At 43.2% G+C, this 23072-nt stretch overlaps 1 long non-coding RNA gene across 3 annotated transcripts; it reads right to left on the reverse strand.

The window, feature by feature from the left end:
- Window positions 1-1138: 1138 nt before the first annotated feature.
- On the reverse strand, window positions 1139-20100 carry LOC137199490 (uncharacterized). Of its 3 annotated transcripts, XR_010931793.1 has the most exons (7): window positions 19888-20100; window positions 18475-18626; window positions 16935-17130; window positions 3417-3586; window positions 2290-2404; window positions 1906-2033; window positions 1140-1650 (listed from the first exon to the last, which is right to left on the reverse strand). It is a non-coding gene; the product is annotated as an uncharacterized lncRNA (long non-coding RNA). The 3 variants fall into 3 exon arrangements; XR_010931792.1 differs by having other exon boundaries at window positions 1139-1650; window positions 1906-2404; XR_010931794.1 differs by lacking the exon at window positions 18475-18626 and having other exon boundaries at window positions 1139-1650; window positions 1906-2404.
- Between the last annotated feature and the right edge of the window lie 2972 nt (window positions 20101-23072).

The raw sequence follows: 23072 nt of genomic DNA on the forward strand, positions 1-23072 counted from the left end.
GTCCCTTCTCCCCTCCACCTCCTCCTCTTTTCATTACTGTCCCATTCATTCATTCATTCATTTATTCTCCGTCTTCTTCCCTGCTCCGGGACACCAGCAGACCCATTCATCTCTCCCTCTCTCTCTCTCTCTCTCTCACTCCCTGGTCTAATCAGAGGACCACACACTCCCTCATCTCATCTGATGTCTGGTAATTGAAGGTGAGATTGTTTTGGTGGCAGAGGAGAGGCGAGGCCGAGCCGGGTTTGACTGTCTGCAGCCATGCAAATTAGACTGTCAAAATTTCATGGTAGTCTCCATTATTCTATGAATAAAAGCCGACACTAGCTAGCCTGTTACATAAATCTGCCTTGTAAATGGCAGCGACTCCAGAATGCTCCCCTTGAGATGAAGCAAAGGGTCTGGTGAGGACTGCTGTTGAACTAAGTTTAGTTTTAAAATGGACCAGTCTCTGAATCTAGTCTCAGTGATGTAAGTTTTCAGACTATTTTCCAACCATTTTTATTTATACTACTCTCCTTTATTGGTTTCATAAAGTGATTCTCCACTTTTTGTACTTTTTAGCCCTGCTAGCAACATGGCCTTAGGGATTACAATGTTGGTTGATCAGTTTGTCACTTTGGTTCAAAATGATTTACATCTCAACTACTATTGGATGGACTACCATGCAATTTTATACAGAAATTCATGGTCCCCAGAGGATGAATCTTGGTGATCCTCTAACTGTTCCTCCAGCACCAGTGCCACACCAGCAGGATTTTACTTATTACCTTTTTTTTTTTTTTAACAGACATTCATGGTTCCTAGACGATGAATCCTAATAACTTTGGTGATCCTCTTAGTTTTGCTCTGGTGCCATCATGAGGTTCACATTTGCAGTTTTGAGTGAAATGTCTTGACAGCTATTGGATGGATTACCATGAAATTTGGTACACACATTCAAGGATGAATTGTTCTCACTTTGGTGACACCCCCCTCCCCCTCCCCCCATTGCCAGCTGTGGGCTTGACTAAGTTTAGAAACTGTTTCCCAGCAGGTTACCTGCTGTCCCACAGTGAGGACAACAGCTATAAATATATAAAACTCAACAGGCAGATAATAAAAGTTAACAAGTTAGACAAAGAGTGTTTTTCATATATACGGGCTGAAACATACCTGTTTTTAAGAGTGAACTATCAATAAAATAATACAGCATTTAGCAAAAAATAACAAGAGTAAGCACATTTTACATGTATACAGACAGGCTACACAGAATTTAAAGGGAACAATAAGATTTATTATTGAAACATTAGTGGTTAGAATTTTGAAATTTTCAATTTTAACCAAATAGCAAAACAAGCATGCTAACAAAGATGGTGAAGATTGTCAATATTACCTGCTTTACCTCAGTATGTTAACATTCTCATTGTGAGCATGTTAGCATGCCAATGTAAGCATTTAGCAACATTTAGGCTAGCATGGCCGTAGACTGTTAGTCTAGTTGTTGAATTAACTAAATGTATCTAAAGTTCTCCAAATAAACCCCAAAAAATATCTTCTGCATCTGCTATAGGCAAATATCCGCACCCAAACTCCTTCCTCATAACAAAGGCTTCTTAGTTGGCACAAAAGGATGGCAAGAGGCCACCAGGACTTCATCTCCTCTTCTGTCTGGAGAGGAAATTGTATCTTTTCTCAGGCAAACATGCAAAACAGCAGTGTGAATGTGCGTAAAAGAGAATCTGTGAGGTGTGTGTGTGTTTGTGTACGAAGTAAAAAGGGAACAAGACAGGCCTGTTGCATCAGATCCTAGGCAAATCCTTAACCCAGCCTGCAATTATGTCCAATGTCAGCCCCTTTTGTTGAAAGTCATTTCTAGCTCTGGTCTAAGCCTGGAATAAAAAGGTGAAGGGACTGTCTGCTTACATGCTGCTGATGCTGCCTCTGGCCAGCCAAACCTGCTGATCCTGGCGCAGCGGCTGGCGGCCCCTGGAGAACTCTCCTCCTCTACCGTCCCAATCCAGGGGATCCGATTGACACTGTGAGAGTGCCATCTGCGCCTCGACAAGATTACACAGTGCACTAGGCCAAGAAATCCTCCAGCACAGCAGATTAAATATGAAATATAGGACAGGAATAGTTGTGCCGCTGCATGTCTAGATTTAGTTCTGCCATGCAGCCCCTCCATATTTGTGCCACTGAAAGCTTTTTTTTCCCCAGGTGTGTGTCTGGATTTTGAATTTTCTTTATTTGTTTATGTCAGGCTTGTGTGTGTGTGTGTGTGTGTGTTTGTACTCTACTGCAACGTACCCGATCCTCCTCTTGTCTCTCCTCTTTAAATTTTAATGAATGTAGTCTTATTCCCACCTTTGCGCTGCTTATTTACTAAACTCCTTTGTGGTTGATTTACTCCAAAAACAGGAAACTGTGAAGGAAATGGAGGAAAAGACAGCAAATCAACAGAAAACTGAGAGCGAGCGAAGACAACCACTTAGTCTGAAAATGGTTACTATGGAAACTGTGCCTTTCTTTCCTCTCTTCTGGTCCATTTGGAGTCACACATTTTTGTGTAACAGTGGTTACAAATTAGCACTACCCACCCCCCTGTATACTTCAATACAGCCCTAGAGCATTTACTTCGCAATGTGTTTTTTTTTAAAGAATCGTCACTGGGAATCCGGCCAATGTTGCCTTAATGTTGCTGTTTGCAGGACTCTCCAGAAGAGATTAGGTTTTTGGATGAGTCTGAAAATGAATAGTGTGGCACCAATCAAAGCCCATTTGAAGTATGCCTAGAGTTGCCAAAAATCAAACATTTGAATGGGATTCCATGACCCATTTTTGTGTTTCGTGTCGCTGTTGTATGAATGAGAGTCCTCGTCAGCCTCTGAATGTGTCTGGAGAAGAATTGGGAGGGGAGGGAGTGTCATCTCTTGGCTGCCTCAGAAAGAATTTTCTTCACTTAGCTTGAAACAATCCAGATCCACACAACCATAACCCTTCACAGTCAGGGTTCTGCAGCTCTACACATGGCTGCGGTCGAAGTGGCGTGTGTGTGTGCGTGTGCGTGTGCGTGCTTTTTGTCTAATGCCTGAATGAGTGTGTCTCATCTGCTCAGATTTTCGGTGCCAATCTGTTGCATCACAAAACAAAACAATCGTTTCATCATGCAAAGTTTTAGTCTTTGACTAGTTTTGTACATCCTATTGTCTCTCTGTCACATTCTTCCCTTTCAGAATCACATTTCTCTCCATCTTTCAGCCTCTCCCCTTCTCTGTTTTCTCCACACACACACCCCCCACCTCTCCCTCCTCACTACCTCTGGCTCATTAGGCCTGGATGCCAAGCTGTTTTCACTGAGTGCCCATTTGTGGATTACTCACCAAGAAATCATGTGGCACAATTGAATTACTAGTGGTTACAGAGGCTTCACTTACTGCTGAGGCATCTGGAAAATGCTCCTTTTAACCAGCCAATCCCAGCCAAAACGTCCATGATTCCAGCACACAAAGAGACCCTTCTCCGTTGCCCTTGTTGCCCCTGAGGCACTACTGCAAACGCTGGCTTTTTGTATGTCCCTGGTGATGTTCTTCCCAGACAGGAGAATCTACAACATGCACAAGAGAGTTCAACAGAGAACCCAGAAAATATGTTATGGCTCCTATTATTTGTTTTTTATGATAATCCATTTTCAGTTTTATACATTCAGTGATGAATCTCAGGTGGGTTTTAAGTGTTTTTCTCCCTCCCTCTGTTTTCTCTGTCTTTTCCTCTCTTTTCTTTACAGTATGGGATATAGTGATTGCTGACTGGCTTCCATCCATGGCTGAGCAGATGTCCAACATAAAGATTTCAAATGCAGCTTTGTGTAGTGTGACTTACAACTCATGTCTGCACCGACTGAGGACCTCACAAGACAAGTCAACCCTGAGTATATTATCATTTGGAAGATTTGCACGGTTCATCCTCAAATTTTATTATTAGTTACTCAGGAAATACTACTGTAAATAAGCAGAGGCTGAAACCAGGCTGGGGATTGTTATCTTACTCTGAATGATTCCCATTGATTCCTTATTCAATGTTCACAAACTATCCACTTTTTGAAAATCATCTTGACTGTAATCAAAATGTCAATGAACACTAATCATTTTATTTTACGCCGTGAGCCATAGGGACAAGTTATGCAATATGGATAAAATCTATCATTATATAAGTAATTTTATACTGCAGTGTGATCATGAGATAGTGTGTTTTTCTGAAATGTATTTGATAATAATTGTATGGGAATGTTTTTGGCCACACAAGTATTGCCATTGAGTGCTGCTCATTGATTACAATATTGCTTGCAAAGAGCTAATACAGCACAGATTTAAAGTGGCAGCTACCTCGATAGGAAAGGTACAACAAAATCTTTGTAGGTTTGACAAATTTATACCATCTCACAATATATATTCTCATCACCCAACCCTAGTCAGTCAGTTACAAAATGGTATACAAGTGTGTAAAAAAATAAGTCTACAGCCATGCTTGTGGCTCTGTGAAGCTGTATTTAGGCACAACAGTGATTTGAGCTAAATGCTAACACTAACATTCTCACAATGACAATGCTAATATGCGGATGTTTAGCAGGTATATTTTTGACCTTGGTCATTGTCTTAGTTTAGTGTGTTCGCATGCTAAGATTTGCTAATTAGCATTAAACACAGAAGAGCTGAGGGTGGAGAGAATGTCATTAATTGTATCCTGAGGTGGACGTGAATGTCTGAGCCGAATTTCATGACAATCAATCCGTTAATGGTTGAGGAAATTAATAAATGGACTGCATTTATATGGCGCCATTCTAGTCTTCCGACCACTCAAAGTGCTTTACACTGCATATCAACATTCACCCATTCACACACACATTCATACACTGATGCCAACCTGCTCATCAGGAGATCTAATCTAATACTCATTAACACACACACTCACACATACTGGTGGCACAGCCTTTGGGAACAATTTGGGGCTCAGTATCTTGCCCAAGGACACTTTGACATGCAGACTGGAGGGGATCGCACCAATCGATCTTCTGATTAGTGGATGACACGCTCTACCTCCTGAGCCACAGCCGCCCTTGTACAAAATGATGTGCCAATCCATCCTGTGGACGTTGAGTTACTTAACTAGATAAGTAAAAAGTTTGACCTGCTGGTGGCACTAGATGAAAAGTCAGAGGGTCGCCAATGTCATTAGGATTAATCCTCTAATCACCATCTGTACATCTGTACTGCAATTCATCCAACAGTTACAGAGATATTTCAATAAAGACCAAAAAGTCAATCTCAGGGCATCAACAAAGTCACTTCATCCTCTGGGGAACATGAACGTCTGTATAACATTTCAAAGCCAAATATCCAGTGATGGTTGAGATATTTCATCCCTTGACATGCTGCTAATGTGGTTAAAAACTGGCAGAGAGAGAGAGAGAGAGAGAGAGAGAGAGAGAGAGAGAGGCCTTAGCAGGGTCCTCAGACTTTTTATTACCTGGTCATTTCCCTTTTCAAAATGACACATTTATATTCATAGTGCTGCTACTAAAATAAATACCAAGTCCTTTAAAGGTTAATGAAATAGCTCTGGCGCTCTCTCCCACTACCATCACCAGTACCCGGCCTACCACTGGCTGCCATGGCAACGCACCCACCGTTGATTTATGCTGCAGATAATTAGGAGCAAAGATGACAGAGCCCACAGGTGTGAACACAAACACACAAACATGTACACACACACACTCACACACACACACACACACACACACAGTCTCACACACAGAATGTTACAAAAACTCATTATCAAGTGGTTTTGCTTCCTAGATTTAATATCCCCTCCAATTTGGCAAGTCCAATCATCGTCTTTCATTCTCATTCAGGCTGGCACCTTGGCTGGCTACACTTTCACTCTCTCGTTAACACACACACAAGTCTGTTGCCTGCCAAGCATGAAGCCCCGCCTCCGTTAGTCTGCAGAAACAAGCAGCATTCCCTTTGTTGTGGAGAGAGGCGGAGCCATTACACAGAGGTTCTTCTTCCTCTCCATCACCCAGCTGTCTGCAGCCCACTGCGGCTCGCTAATCCTGATCGGAGGCTCCCTTCACCTCGGGGTCCCATTGAGAGTGTGAAACTAATCCAGCCAAATGGCTTTCATCAGGTGAAATGAAAAGGTAATGATACCTCTGGCACATTGGGCCCCTAAATGTCTCCTTCACTCTTTTTCTTCTTTTCTCCTCCTTTCCTCCTGCCATGTTTGGAGGGGTTTCAGGTTCCTGCTGAACATGGGTGGGGTCTCTGTTTGATAAGTGCTTCACACAACAATACTGGCATGCTTTCAGTGTGCATGTGAGAATGTGCACGCACTCACACAGATGCGTTTTTGACTAGGGAGAGCTGAGACGCATCATCCTTCCACCTGACAACCCATATCCACTCTCCTCACTTCCCAAAGGCCTTACTGCGGGGTCACTTAATAGACTGAAATTCCACATGCCAACAGACACATGCAGGCACACACACACATACACGCACACACACACACTCGCAAAGTGACATTCCCAGATGGATGGTGGGGGCCACTGCAAGGCCGAAGGCTCCTCTTTCATCAGACCAGTTTATCTTAAAAGTGCACACTCCCCTAGCACACACTGTGACACACACACACACACGCACATACACACTCCAGTGGCACTTCTCCCGCCCCTTTACCACCCACTCCATGCTGCTAAAACGTGCAAAACCCAAAGTCTGCAACCCAGACTGTAAAAATGATGGATGATGGTGTGAAATGCGACCTTTCTTTTTGCATTTTCCTGTCACTCCTGTCGTCCTCCCCCTTGCAGCCCTCCTGCATGTCTGATTTGATTTCTCCTGGTGGAAAATGTTTCACCAAGAAACGAAAAAAGGTGGACTGGGGAAAAGTGAATATATGTTATGAGTATATTCTAGCATGCATGTATTGTTAAAATGTTCATATATTTGTGGAGTGGAGACAACAGGGAAATTAAATTAAAAGGAGAGGGTCCTCTAAGCAAAACCACATTATATTCCAGATGGACTATGCACTCATAAGTTAGGTGTTGCTCCCTTGCTGCATTAGAGGGTTGGGTGAGGGGGGGATTGAACACACCCCTGAGTTCCAGATGTGCACGAACTGCGATATTTTTTGCGTTGTACTTTACAGACGAAGCTGGAACCTCTCCATGCACTCTTTCAAGTGTTGAGATTTCATAGAGGCAGATAAAGTCGGGGAGAAATACGAAGAGTGATGGGAGCCAGGGTCGTGTGAACTCTCCTCCTCACAAAACCCTCACATACCACACCATCACACACACACACACACACACAGGGCAGACACATTATCTCTCCTCCCACATGGGCACTCACACACACAAACACATGTTCATTCACACCAGCGCAGACCAAGTCATCAGTCACTCATTCTGGTATTCGATTTTCAACTCCTTTCTTCTTCAGCCTGCTTCTTGGCTTCATGAGTCTTCATTGGTGAGTTTAATAAGTGATAAGCAAGTGAGGTGTCATCTTATTCACACCGATCGAACACATGGCTCAATACTGATGGCAGTTGAGAAGTGCTTTTGGTTCCAAGAAAACGACAATCTCAGTGACAAAAGCTCCCTTTTATGTTCTGATAGAGTAGAAAATGTTACAATAGAAAATGTAACATTTTCACCATTAACAAGACAAGTAGACCTAAGGGAGATATGTTAAAGGGCCTGTTTGTTTGATTGACAGGTGTCTCTCAGTGTCCTCAAATCTGCATTCTCTGATTCTAACAACTTACAAATATAGCAGCAAGCAGTAAATCCAAATCCAAGCTTTGTTGTCAATCCTGAACTTTTCACTGGTGTTTTTTGGTTGGTTTTGTAAAGATTCTTGTACACACTGAACCATCTAAATGATAAATAGCTAAATTTCTTCTTCATCCTCTTTCCATTTGCAAACAACAACACTGTGCATCACAGTCATCATCTAGAGTGGTACAGAAACATACAGCTTGGTTAAGTTTCTGAGTCTCAGCTGGATAAACCTCCGCTCTGTCTGTTCTTGATAACCTATACTGTGTTTTTATAAAGCTGAAATCACAATTTCTTTTTTTCTCATTTACATATTTTTCTGATTCTGTTGTCAGACTGTCTACTGTTTATCGCATGATCAGCTCTGTTGACATTTATTGTAAAATAAGTGATAACAGAGAGGGTTAGAGGCGACAGAAAGTCTGCCGCACAGCCCCCGACCATGTCCAGGTAGGACTGCATCATTGTTTTCCAGAAGCTGTGTTTTCTTTGTCCACAGCAATGCGAGATAATGTGGATGAAGGTCCAAAACAAAGCGAAAAAAAGAGCTTGTCTTCCCAATAAAGACAACAAATAGAAATGGTATTTGTTTACATTCATGAGACAAAGCCTTCTTCTTCTTTGCTTCGAGCAAAGGAGGTAGTCGGGTGACGTTATAGAACCACAAAGTCTGCAGACGGAGAAGGAGGAGAGTCTGGGTGAATGAATAGCAAACAAAACATCAAACGTTAACCCGGAAGACTGCTGTACATTTCCCATTTCCTACTGACAGTCAACTTTGGTTTCCTTTAACCGTGACTGTGGTCGTTCCCTAACCGTAACCACATTGTTATTATTGTAACCACGACAGCGAAGGTCTCCTAACCTTAACGTATTAAGTATTTTAACCCAAACCACAATCTTCCCCTAAACCTAACTGTGTTTTTTTTTTGTTCCTAAACCTAACCAGGCCTGAACCATAAATCAGAAAACAGTTTTATTTCCTAAACTGCAATCGTCCTGTCAATAGGGTGATGGGGAGAACACTTGTGTCGTTCTGGAAGACGTGTGCGAGGCAATTTTTTACTTTAATTTGGAGGACTTGTTGAGAATGGGTTTTCAAATGTCCCCGGCTTATTGTGAATGTAGTTTTAATGAGCTGTTATCAGAGGGCCCAGAATTCCCCCAGTCCTATTCAATGACCTGTCACTCAAAGCCGCCGCCTACACCTGCTAGCTCCCTCATGTACAGCCTTTGCCAGATCAAACTATGTCCTTCCTCCTTTCCTTCCACAGCTTCATGTTCACCCAACAGTCTCAATTCACAAGTCAAAATATGCAACTCAAAACACCAAAGCAACTTTCATGTCACATTCCACGTTTTACATTTCCAAGTATAAAAAAATGAAAGTGCTCTTTTGTGAAACCCTCTGTGTCTTGAAGGCCTTTAACTGACAGGGGCCTCATGTCCCTGACCACTCCACACTCCAGAGTAAAGAGGGAATGCTGTAGCTCCAAAGCAGAATATCACAATAAACTTCCCCGCCCCGAACTGTGGTTCCCGGCCAAGCCTCAGATATTTCACTTTTGTTGACAAGACACTTTTCATTCCAGCACGTCCCCCCCCCCCCCCCCCCTTTACTGCACCCCTCTCTTTCTCTATCTCCTCACTTACAAACTATCCGTCCCCATGTGTAAAGTACTGCATGCATAATGAAGACTTGGATTATGAATCCTCACAGATGTTTTGCTGGATGTCCACACTTCAGAGAATTGTGGTTGCTTATAAGGTCCACTCCTTAATATGCTCAGCACACATATGGAAGAGTTTACATTCAGTAAAAAAAAAAAAAAAAAAAATGTTTTGGGGTCTGAATCACTCGAGGCCACAGGATCGAATGCGGGCCGGTGGAAAAAGCTGCATTTTTTTCACACTCGCACCAAAAATGATGGAATGATGTGCTCATAAAAGAGTTCCCCTCTGACCGCTATCCCTCTACTTGCATGTGTTCTGCATTACAACCCCCCTTAATTTCCGTCTTCCCCTGTTTTCACTTGCGCTGCTCGCCACTTGGTATGTGCTCATCCATGACCATCTTGAAGACAAACTTGAGAAATTTATCTGCATTTGCCTTTTCCATCACTTTTTTCCTCCCTCCTCCTCATCCTTTGTCTCCATCAGTCACCTCTCACACAATTGGCAGAAATGGATGATGAAAAGAGGAATTCTGTGTCTTATCTCCACCTGGGTCCTGCTCTCTGTCACTGAATGAAAAGAACTGTCCTCATTGTGTTTTATGTGGTGTGGGGAGCAACCCTGGACTTATCTCTCCTATCTGGAATCCCCCACAGCAGGAGTAAAATCCTCGAGGAGTCCAGGCTTGCAATTACATCATCCTGTTATGTTGTCGTTACATTAGCAAGCTGTCCACATGTTTCTAGTTGAACTTGTACTTTTTCGCTCACAGAGCACATTCAGCCTGTGTCATCTCAGCCTTGAACGAGCATGGCATTCTTCACCACGAATCTCCATGATCTCATTACAGAGCTGAGGTGGCTGGAATGGTGCGACTGATTAGCTCCGATGACCTTAAGTTTGTTTTCCAGCGTCGGAGAGCAGCACTGGAGATGTCCTCTAGTCATATTCAAGGCTCTGAAGCACCCTGTATACACAATTTATCTAACACAATTGTTCCCGGGGCTGTTGTTCAGATAGTTTAATGAAACATAAAGAAAAATAATGTGTCAGGCAGACTCGAGCCAAATGGTCTCATACTGTTAGTGTATTCTCAAAAGACTCACCACACCCGGTCCTGTCTTGGCTTGGGCCAATGTACACAGCTGGGATGAGCGGGTGGGACTGTCCATGGAGAGTGCAGAAGGTGACTTGGATGGCTTTATCAAGTGTGAGTAATGAGTCCTCTCCTGATGTGCGCAGGAAGACTCCCTTGCAGCAGATCAACCCTGCCTTCAATCCCTCCATCGCTCTCTCTAACTCCCTCAGTCCCTGATCTCTAAACACTGGCCCCTGAACAACTGTTCCCCAAAACCTAATAAAACCTCTGGGCCAAATATCATCCCTATGAGTCTATCTATCTATCTATCTATCTTATCTATCTATCTATCCATCTATCTATCTATATATCTATATATCTATCTGATTCTTCTCCTCCCATCCACAGCTGCCTTGGCTCTCTTTAGGGAGGAGGGGAGTAATTACACGATGCAGTGAAAAAGAAATAACACTTGGTTATAGCTGTCCACCGGGTTGGATTACGCTGATTGGCTGGTGGGCGCGCTCCAGGCCAACTCTTTGAGAATTTGTTATTAAATTTCTGGCTGGCTCTGTCTGCCAGAGGAGAAGAAATACCATCTGCACCTTCTGCAGAGTTCCCTCTGTGTTCTGGCGTTGATGTAGGGCACAAGATGCAAATCATTGTCTAAGCGGGAAATGATGGACTCACATGAGCCGTGTTATGTTTTTAAAGCCCCAAACAGCTGCAAGGTAGACGTTCAGTGTTGCCATTTTTACTGCAATCAAATTACACAATCTGGAGCAGTTTGGCCCTGATTGGATTGTAAAACATTGGCCTCCTTTGATGTAAGCATCAATGGGGCCATGACAGATGTACAATTCTGAGATAGTATCCCTAAGAATTACTTCCATATTTGGATCATTTGGCACCTCACCGTTTAAATTCAATGCCAAAATTCAGTGTCATTACAGGAAGTAGTATGCCCATTATGTAATGTGGTAAAAAGTTTTGACTTTACAACCCTATTGCCACTATTTGAAGATTCTCAAAACCTTGAATTACGCTCAATGCCAACATTTTTTAAATTCTTGTTTTCTACAATATCTGCGCATAGTGACATTGGTATGGTTATGAATGACAATGTATGAGAAATAAACAATGGTTAAGGTTAAGGTTAGGCAACTATGGGTGTTTTTAGACCTGCGTTATTTAATCCAAATGAATTTGGGCAGGTCTGAACACGGCAATTGTACTCGGGTGTGGACCAAAACAACCATAGGGAAACCCTTTAGAGGATGTGGTCTCAGTCTGTTCCCAAATGAAGCCTGCAGAAGTTTGTTTGCAGTGGGAACATGATCCAACTTCAGTCCGACCCAACTACAAGGCGTACAAGTTTGATCTAATCGGCTCCTGTGTGCTTTGCATGCTGGTATGCAGATGAGCAAACTCATCAGTTGTTAGAGACTAGCTGGAGAGTGAATCAAGGTCTGACCTGGACTAATGTTAAATGTTGCATTTTTCAATATTTGGCTGATAGGACCTTCTTCCTGTGTTTAACTTCTTGCTCCCGCCGCAGTCACATCTTACCAATGACCTGAGTGAATGTTCTCAGGTGGCTTTCAGTGTGTGAAAAGAAAACGTACAAAGTTTACCAACTCATCCACTGATTTTGAGAGCAAACAAACTATGGATTTAAAATGTCCTAAAACACGGTTTAGGTTTGGGAAAGGTCTTGTTTCCGATTATTAAAGAAGTGAATGTTAATTGCAGGTCTGTGACAGGATGTGCACCTGCATAAAAGTCTGACATGGTACACACCTATCCACCACCCTGACCTCCACACCCTTATTTTCCAACTTATTACATAAAGGAGACACAACTTCCTGCGCTGGCAATCAAAGTTGCCACTGGACATAAATCATGAGGTGCAGAATCGTCCAATATGGACTCAATTCCAAGGACACTGAGCTAGACTTTCAGGTAGGAGACCAAAGTGAGAGGAGGAGAAGTGTTTTAATTACCTAACTGTAACCATACCTTAACTGTAGTTTATTTGCCTCAATCATAATCTGTCCCTAACCTTAACTGTTCTATAATTGCCATGCGCAGAAACAGAAAGCAATAATTCTGATATGTTGGCACTGGATGTGTTCTGTGGTTTTGCAGAATTGTCCAGTATTGATGTTGTTGTTTGCTGATAGGGCTGGCTGAGATGCTGACCTGATGCGAGTTCTCCTCTAAGACCTTTAAAGATCATAAAAACATAAAAGTTACATCATCAGAAGTTTGTTAAGTATGCCGCACTTTCACTGGTAAATATTAGCTAAAGCACATATGTACTAAACATGTTGTTATATGCATCTAAAGAAGACTGACACCAGACAGAGAGGAGCCTGCGACATCATAACTGAGTAATTATAATTTAACCTCTAAGGCATTCAGAAGAATGATTGATGGGTCTACAGTCAGGCTGCTTATTGGTTCCTCCTGTTCATACTCCTTTGTTTACAGACACCTCTGGTTACACTCCCAGTGTTTACACTGCCTGAGGAGTAAGTAGTTCAGATGGTGTGTGTCATGTAACCTCTTGGGTGAACTAACAGGTTTTTGTTTTGTCTCTTCCCGGACCTGTAACCAAATACTGTCAGATATGCTATTTGTTTTGTATGTTAATGCTTTCAGATACTTTCTTTCAGCAACACCAGTTCAAATTCAATGGCTGGCTCATCAATCAGCTTGAAATGACAAACACAGAACCTCATTAGTTTGCAGTTTGGCTGTAATTATATTTTATGCAGGATGGCATGCTTACAATACTGTATGTGATTCCAACCAATTTCCACACTTTAGAATTGCTGAAATCTACAGTATGCGTAAGCAGTGTTTTTTGATGTCATGTCAAGAGAACCATCAGTGCATTTGAATGCATATGTACTGTCTTTTCACAGCATGTACTGTATTTTAATTGTGTGCGCAAAGCAGAGACAGCTGTCTACGCCTGGGAAACTGCAAGAAAACGACACATTTTTCACCAGCTTTAGAGTGATAGAGGCCGGGCGGTTTAATCCTTCAGTGCGCAGAATTAATTTGGTGTTCCTTGACTCCCTGGCTCAGAGCGTAGGGCCATATGGCATGGCTGGCCACTGCGGGCCCTGGAAGACACAGCTTCAAGCCAGAGGTGAAGCAGAGTTGAGAACATGGGGACTATACTGTCACGTCTGGATCTGGATCAGATCAGTTTAGTGGCCTTGCAACAATGTGAATGATTCAGAAATATTAGCCTGAGAAACAGGAGTGACACTTTTCATGTCTCTGAGGAACATCCCAGCCACTTCTCCTGCCACACTGTGACAGTTTTGATTGACACTTATCAATGCTGCCACTTCCTTTATGTCTAACTTACTGTAGTTGTCACTCCTATCATATCACAAAACTCACTTGCTATCCAGAGATTTGAGGCTCCTTGATGTGCTATCAATGGCTGCAGTTGTCTGCATGGTTGCCCTGCTATGACAAGTCCTGCCTCAGTTTAACACACTGTGACTCACACGTAGTGAATAGAAATTTGACACCTGACCCCAAATGACTGGAGGGAAATGGTAGTGACATCTCTTCTGCTCCACTCTGGACAATATACTGCACTGTACGCCTCATACAGGCATTCAGCACCAGCCTGCAGAAAACTCAGCTGTCAAAGCATTTAGACTATTAAACATAACTCAGGGTTTTTGTATTCTATCAACCCACTCTTTTTTTTTTTTTTTTACTACAAAGACTCACCGAGTGATTGTTGATTTTATTTCATTGCTCTCTAATCCATCAGAGCTGACTGAAGAATCCTCTTGCCAGCGTGAGTATCATAAATATAGACATGTTTCATTCAGGGGTAACAAGTTTAGGTGCTACAGAGACACGTCAGAGCATCACTACAACATGACCCTCCCACCATCCTCCTGCAGTTGCTCCTAGCAACAGAATTTTCCTGAATGTCAGGAGAGTGAGCGATGTCGCCGGGTGTCTGATTATGACGCAGCGAACGGCTCCCGTGGCTAGAGACAATGCAATTATCTCCTGCGTCATCTCACCCGGCGAGAAAGCGTAAGGACGGCAACTGAAGTGTGTTGGTTGTATGTTGCGTGTCATGCATCAGTCGGTTTGATAATCCTGCTCGTGCCAGCTCTTTTTTTGAACATGCTGTCAGGTTTGCACATGAATGAAAAGTTGAAATTCGATACCCTCTGTCATTGCATTTATCTCTGGCTTCCTTTGCCTCGTATATCTCTCTTGGGTTGTTTAATACTTTGGTGCATTTTCTTCTGCAGTATGGATCAATAAAGTCCTTTTTGTTCTTCTGTACAACATAATTCATCTCATTAAGACATCTTTTGTTGCAAATGGCATCTCCTTCTTCTATCTGAACCTCATTTTCTCAATTTCACTCTCTTTATCCCATTTTCCTTTGCAGGCAATCTAGAGCGTTCCTCTGGGATGCTGGCTTTAGTGTAATTCAGGAGTAGATTAAGAAAAGATATGGTATCTAAAGGCAGCAGGCCTGAGAGAGACAGCACTTGAGAGACAAAGAGAGGAAGAGAATGAGATGAGAAAGAAAGACAAAGAAAGAAACAGAGACAGGCAGAGATTGATGACTGCAGAACTCCCGGTGTAGTAGGAGAAAGTGGATCAGATAAAGAAGAAAGAGGGACAAAAAGAGAAAGAGACAGACACAGACATCGATAGATGCAGACAGACATTCTTTGTTATTGGCCCACAGGGACAAAGTTAGACCAGAGCCACTCAATTCCTCTTAGTCTTAAAGACTCTCTGTTAATCGGACAACATCATACAGTTTCTCCTCTGGGGCCTTCCAGATGTTTGACCCAAGGCATGCACATCACAAGCTCCACATTGTCACACAGGATGTAAGGATTATCACCATAAAAAGGACCAAACATCATATGATGATAACAGATATCACAGATAAGACAAACATCCACCAGCTGCTTTGTAAAACTACATGTCCTGAATTAAACTGTGAGCCTATTTAGCTTAATTTAAGAATAGTGACTGAGATGGTGGCAGTGTGGCAGGGATCAAGCCGCCATGTTATACGGCAACACATAGGATGTCATGGCATGTGCGGCAGAAAGATATATATATAACTGATATATATATATATATCAATTTTTGTCATGTTTGGAGAGACAATCGACCAATCACAGCTTTGAATGCGGGATTAAAAAGGGGAAAATCTCCTGCATTTGCCAGAGCCATATAAAATTACAAAGTAGCAATAAATAAAACTAGATAAATAAAAAGTAGCAGAAGAAAAATTGCCGCACAAATGGCAACAAGCATAGATGAGATTGACGCTGCTGTAAATGTTCTTAAAGCTGATTTACAGATATAAAAAGTTTTGAATCTGCATTTTGCTTCAAACGTTGCTGACAGTGCTGGATAGTTCATTTCATGCTACACATATTACACTTTAACTTTGCTACATTTCAGCAGATATACTGTACTTTTACTGCACTTCATTAGTATTACAAACAGTTACTTTTCATATTAAGACATCACATAAAACACAAGAATATAAACATATCAAATCGTTGTTCCTAAATTGTTTTGGCTTGTGACCCAGTTGTTCCCCTTTAAACTTCTCAGATGGTTAAATAACTGTTTGAGGCCCAAAGCTGTCATATTATCTATTATTTCAAACAAAAAGCAAGTATTAGCTAAAAGTATTTAAGAAATGAAGACAAATCTGTGAAGAGTGTAGAAGAAGTTTTTGTTGCTGTTGTTGTTCTTTTCTCTCTTGCTCTCTCTCTCTCTCCATTAATCATCTCCCCTCTGACCCCTCAGATTTATCTTGGGACTCTTTGGAGGGGCCTGACCCCTAGATTGTAAACACTGGACTAAACTAGCCAAGTGTATATAAACAGCAGTTCAGACTCACTCTACCTCGAACAGCTACAACAGTATGCTGCTTACACATTGATGCATCACTAGTAACAATCTAATAAAAGTAATCTGTAATCATTTTTCAGTCACAGGGGAAATTCTGCTGAAGTACTTTCATACTTGTTGTACTGGTACTTTGACTTCAGTAAAGAAGCAGAGTACTCCTTCCACCACTGGTTACTGATTGATTAAGGCAAAACAAAACAAAATAACCCCCCTAAGACAGAAATCAGCAGACCTGAACATGATGTCAGACTGAATAATGAAGTGAAACAAAATGGAAATTCAATGTGATTTTCAGGTAAAATTCAGCGATGTGCACTTATTGGGTGCGTTCAGGTGCATTCTTTTTAACAGCAGGCTCCTACTCCTCCACCTGCAGCCTCACTAAACAACAACGATACCTCAACCTACTCAGCTTGGAGCGGCTCACTCCGATTCTCCCCCCGCTGGCCCGTGAAGCATGGCATCCTACTGAGTGCGCCCGTCACTGTGTCATAGCTCTGTGTGTCTCTGACAGCTGGGACAGAGGAACAGTTGGAGAAGGGGTCTTCTGGCCACGTCCCAGCGCATTGCAGCACAGCTCGGCTCCGAGATCATCGTCATCATCCTGAGGCAAAGACAAGGAGCCGTCAGACTGATGAACTGTGCAGCACCAGTAACACCAGTGGTCTGTCTGCTGCGGTCATGATGACATCAAACATGAGGCGTGCAGTGGTGCTGTGCTGTAACTGGAGCTGAGCTGAGGTGAGGCACATACAGAGAGACTAACCTTTTGCAACACATTATGGTTGCTGTGCCACATTCAGTCAGTGTCTGAACCGGATCAATAGTGCATGCTGGGTAAGACAAAATGTGAATTTTTCATTTATATTAGAACTAAAAAGATGCGCTTTCACTGTGAGCCTGCCAATCTTAATATGAAGACCAGTAATGTGATATGGCTACGTCTCGCCTCTCGCTATGCACCATGCTGGCCAGACATCACCAAAACATGATAACACAGCCTGCCCCAACAGGCGGCACCCTCTCCCCTCCATTCTCTCTTTCTCTCCCTCCCTGTTTTTCATGGAGGGGGGCCCCGCAGCCCAGTAACAGGTTTGATTGGAAAGCATCTAGCCCCCAGCAACCAATCCCCCACCAGTATTGCACACACAAACACACACAGGGTTTCCGTGGCAACTGTAGTGCAGGGGGTAGACAGAATGATTTGGTCTACGGAGCGAGCCAGACTATGGTGATGAGGGGGACGAGGCCTCCACCAGAGAGTGAGGAGGCGGGAGTGGGGGGGACGCACCACTGGTCCATGGTGGAGAGAAAACAGATAGAAAAAGAAAGAGGAGACAAGTTAGGTTCAATAAGGAATCGTTTGTGAACTGTTTTACAGGGAGAATGCATTCACAACACCTACTGAATTCAATTTGTTAGACTCATAAGGTCCAAAGTGTGCATTCAAATCTAGAAAACACATAATGATTAAAAGTCAAGTGTAGATACAACTTGCAAAGCAAATGTGCCCGCAAAGTTTGACATTGATTTGGTAACGACGTCAAGGCTGTTAGCTTTTGTCTCATCTCTGTGCAGTTTGTTTACAACATTACTCTTCCTCCTGATTTTGAACGGGCGATTTAAAAAAAAAACAGGGCTGTAATGGCCGACTAGCTGGCTGTCTGAGTTGTTCTACTTGGAGCCGGATGTCACACAGCTTCCAAAAACTGGGCTTTTTGGAGATTACTGACTCTGAACCAGTTTTCTCTGGTTACTGGAATGGGATTAACCACTGTGTGTGTGTGTGTGCGCATGTATGCTTGTGTGTGTGTCTTATGTGTGTATGTTTATGTATCCATGCACATATGTACATGTGCGAAAAAGTAGGAGAGAGAGTTAAAGAGAGAGAGAGAGAGAGAGAGAGAGAAAGTAAGAAAGAGAAATGGTGTGTCTGTTTGTGCTTTACCAGCATCCTTTGTTGTCTGGCCTGATAACTGTGGCTTAGCCCAGAATCGTCTGTTTAATCTTGCCGCCATTTTGTTGTCTGGTGTCTATGGCTCTTCTCTCTCTCTCTCTCATGGCAGTCATAGAGGCAGGCTTAACTTCCCAGAATGGTCACTATGGCAACACAGACAGAGGTTTATCAGTGGCCATGGCGACGGCTGATGCACCGAGATGTGCCTTGCCATGGTTTTGGGATGCAGAAGAATTGGGGGGGAGTGAGTGGGGATGGCAGCCACACCTTGATGAGGAAGATGGTGCAAGTTGAAAATTTAAAAACCCTTTTTTTCCCTCTATCATTTAGAGCCAACTAACCAGCACTGGTCCGCGTCTGCTTGTGGTTTATTAAAAACCAGCAGTGGGGACATGCATGCATGAGTGGATACATGAATCTGCCTGGGTTTTTATTTTTTTTTGGCTGTGTGTCAGAAAAGCTTATTTCTGTGTGTGAGCGAGATAGCTTGACTGTGCACCAATCAGTGCTGTCTGGTCTTAAGAGACTCAAATCTTGCCTCTCTAGTGAGGTGAGAATTCTCAAATCAATTTCTCTGCCATTTTCCCTCCACCTTGAATGGATTGGGTTTTTTTTTTTTTTCCTCCCTCTCCTCCTCTGCAGCCGAATTGTAATTTAAAAAGCGTTTGGTGTAAATACTGCTATTGTTGGAGGTGTAATCAAACATTCATGAGGGAGAGGGATCTAGGGAGAAGCAGAGAATCTAGGTCACGGATGCGCTGGCAAGTCTCTGAGACGGCTGCTTCGCTGAGTACGCCGCTCTCTCTCTCTCTCTCTCTCTCTCTCTCTAAACCTCTTTCACTCTGTATTCTCCTCTTTGTCTTCTCTGCTATCTCTCCGTTTCCTCTTTCCTCCACTCCCTCAACCCTCCTTCCCTCCCCTCTTCTCTTTCTCTCATCTCATTCTCGTCGTCTCCCCATTCTCCCTCGTCTCCTCTTCACCCCCCTCCTCTCCTCTCATTTGTATTCCACTTCTCCCTTTCTCCTCTCATCTTCTGCCCTCTCATCTCTCCATGGCTCCTCTTCCTCCTGCCTGCCTTCTCCATACTCTTCTGTTCCTTATCTTTCTCTCATTTCTACAAGTATATTTTTCCAGGCAACTCCAGTAAAATAACACAATTTTGACCACTTTTTTTTTTTCTTTTTTTAAACATTACGTTCATCAGTCTTTGAGAAAAAAAAATTCAAAACACGTCTGCATCCTTGAATAACCACAATGTAACGCCTGCAGACAGCTTAGACAGTAGCTCATAGTAATGGCCCTCTTGACCATCATCAGTCAAGGAGAAGGTCATGTTGTCAGTGCTTTTACAACCATCTCCAAGCCTACTGTGGCACACTGAGCAACACATTAACAGAGGCTGACCTTGTGAGTGTGTCCACGGAGCCGGCAAGGACGAGACAGACGCCACTAGAGAAACATAAGGAAGAGGGAGATGCTCCAAGCGGAGGAAGTCGGCCTCAAGGTTCTGTTTTAGGAGTAAACAAAAAACTTAATTCAAAATCACATCAGCATTTGTAAACACAAATATCCAGCCCTGGAAACTCATTTAACTGTGCTGCATGTTGTGCATCATATAAAATTGGGTGTTGAAATATTGTATTTTACTAAAATTTACTTAATATTTCTCTTTTTAATGAGCATCACCATCACCATGAGCATCCCTTTGCCTTGACAAAGGGAAGTCGAGAGGCTGAAGTAGATTTATTTATATCAGAATATGGATTTTAATTTTTCAATATGACTGATGGAAGATGCATAAGGCAGCAGTTTGACATATTTGGGAAATACACTTATTTGCTTTCTTGCCAAGAATTAGATGAGATCATTACCATGCTCACATCTGTCTGGTAAATATGAAGCTACAAGCTAGCAGCCACGTAGCATAAAGACTGGAAACGGGGGGAAACAGCTAGCCTGGCTCTGTCCAAAAAAAAAAGAGTCCTCATGGTGAGGTTAACAGGCAACCAGCAGAGACTTCAGGGAGTCACTGCTCACAGCCAAGAAGTAGTCCAGCACATAACCCCCTGTAAATCTACAAATTGACATTTTTACAGAACCATTTTTGCAAAGATTTACAACAAAACATAACAGGCAAGATATAACATGTTTATTTGTGAGGTTCAGGGGCGCTACTAGGTGTATTTCTATACCTTCAGACAGAGAACAGGCTAACTATTTCCCCTGTTTCCAGTCTTTATGCTAAACTATGCTAACCGGTGGCTGGCTGTAGAGTGACATTGATCTATTAGCTTGTAGAACAGTGGCTAGACAGGAAGTGGACTTCGGTTCTCCATGGGGCAAGAAACATGAGCGGTCAGACAGTTTGTAAGAAAAACATGTGCAGAACAATACGACCGGACACGGTTGAGCCACAAAGTCAACTGTGACAGATGTCCACCATGGAGGTTTTGGGTAATAATCGTACCATCGTTTTCTCCTCCATATCCTTTAACCTCTTCAAGGATAAGAAAGCGGTGCATTTGGAAGTGGTGGTGGTTTATCTCTTTCCCTGTCTCTCTTTTGTTTTGTCTGTGTGTGTGTGTGTGTGTGTGTGTGTGTGTGTGTGTGAGAGAGAGAGAGAGAGAGAGAGATAGGGAAAGAGCGTGCATGGTGGCCTCTAGCCAGTGCATATATACCGTATTAGTGGACAGTTCTGTGTGTGTTTGTTTGTGTGCATCTTTTCCCCCTAACTGCCTCTGTGTGTCTGCATGTTTTCCTCTGAGCACATGTTGATTTTAATACTGGTCTCGCCATGTTCCAGCTGATCAAGAACCTAAATCCCTGGATCTGTCCATCATCCACCCCCTCAGCCCCTCCTCTCCCATCCACCCCCCCCTCTGCAGTATTAGAGGGTCCGAATCCACTGGCCACTACAGACCCAACAGACCCACTGGCATTGAACTCTCTCCAGCTAATCCATTTGTATGTTTTCAATTATATATCGGGGGCTGCGGAGCAAGTGGACAGTAAGCTCTCGGCCTCTGCCTGGAAAACGTCCCCTCATGACCTAAATATCAAGCTAAAGAAGAGGGATGGGAGGGTGGATGTATACGGGGGGTTAAAACAAAACAAAAAAAAAATAGGTCACATAATTCCCAGTTCCACGCCACAGGATTGGATTGCGCCGAGGAGAAATAATCACGGTCATGTTTGGATCTGACAGGCAGATTGCCGGACTGCCATTCCTCTCGGTCATCTTGGATGAGCCAACTGGCTGAAAGGATGACTCAGTTTTCTGTGGCGAGTGTCAGAAACTCCATGTTGGTTCAAACGTAACCTCAGACGGTAAAAAACCAGAGGGATGTAGCCAACGTTCTTCAACTTTGAGCTTCTTGGGAGTTTTGTGTTGGCTGCTAAATGAGTCTGCACATAAAAATAAATCACATGTATTGAAAAAAATCCATAAGATATTACATGGTTGAGATGTCAGGGGGTAGAAATCGACTGAGCCACATTAAAGAATATGACCTGTAGCTGCCACATCAGATTTTATCTCAGTTATTTTCAAATCCCTCAACTCCATTATTATTTTCTCATTTTAATCTCACTCCTCCTTTCCCTCCATCTTTTAGTCTGCCTTTCTGTCTGGCTTCCTCTCCTCTTTTCCTCTTCTTTTCTGTCTCTGTTCATTATTCACCACTACTGGGGGAACCGCTTTTAGGCTCAGCAGACCTTAAGCCAAACCGTCCTCTCATCCCACCCCTCCCTCCCTCCGTCTCGATCCTTTTCTCCCCTTGATCTCTCCGTCCTCTTGCTTCCCACAACCTGATGAAGAGTAGCCATGACAGGCTCATCAATAACCCAAGATGGCTTAAACACACCTGCAGCTCCAGACCATAGCTTTTTATATTTAATAATTAGATGCTGATGTCTTTTTTTTTTTTTTGCTCCTTGACATCCCTTCTTCCACAATATTCCAGTATTCCTAAAGCTTTCTCCTCCATTCTTCTACTTTCTCCCTCTTGGATGCCAGATTTGTATCTGTTCCCATCCACAGCCGTCTCCAGTGCTGTTCCTTTTTCCTTCGTCGTCTCCTCCTCTTCCTCAGCCTGCTGGTAACACAGGAAAAATTGACCACCTTCCCTCTTTACTCCCTACCTCCTCCTCTCCTCTGCTTCCTCCTACCATCTTTCCTTCCATCAACCAGTCCTGAGGGCTGGACTTTAATAAATGTCACATCACATCAAGCGCAGCATCATCTGCGGAACAGACAGACGCAAAAGGAAAGAGAGAGCAGAGGGGGCAGACAGAGTGCCCTCTGCCTCTCCTAGCCTCATCTCCCCCCGCCTAACCTCGATATGAAGCAACATCAGAGGGGTGGAAAGCGGAGGAGAGCAGGATGACAGTGCAATTAAGTTCCCTTCCCCATTGGCTTTCCCCATGTGTACCTCGCTCTGTCTGTAATATTTCTGCGCAGCGCCGATGACCTTTTAACCTCTGTGTCTAGTTCAGAAGTACTCTGCTCATGTGTAAAACACAAACAAACATATGTTTGTTTGCGCTGCCTCACAGTGCTTCCTCCTCTGCTTCCTCCCCTCTGAAGAGGC

Source organism: Thunnus thynnus, chromosome 16 (assembly GCF_963924715.1).
Source record: "Thunnus thynnus chromosome 16, fThuThy2.1, whole genome shotgun sequence".
Lineage (NCBI taxonomy): Eukaryota > Metazoa > Chordata > Actinopteri > Scombriformes > Scombridae > Thunnus > Thunnus thynnus.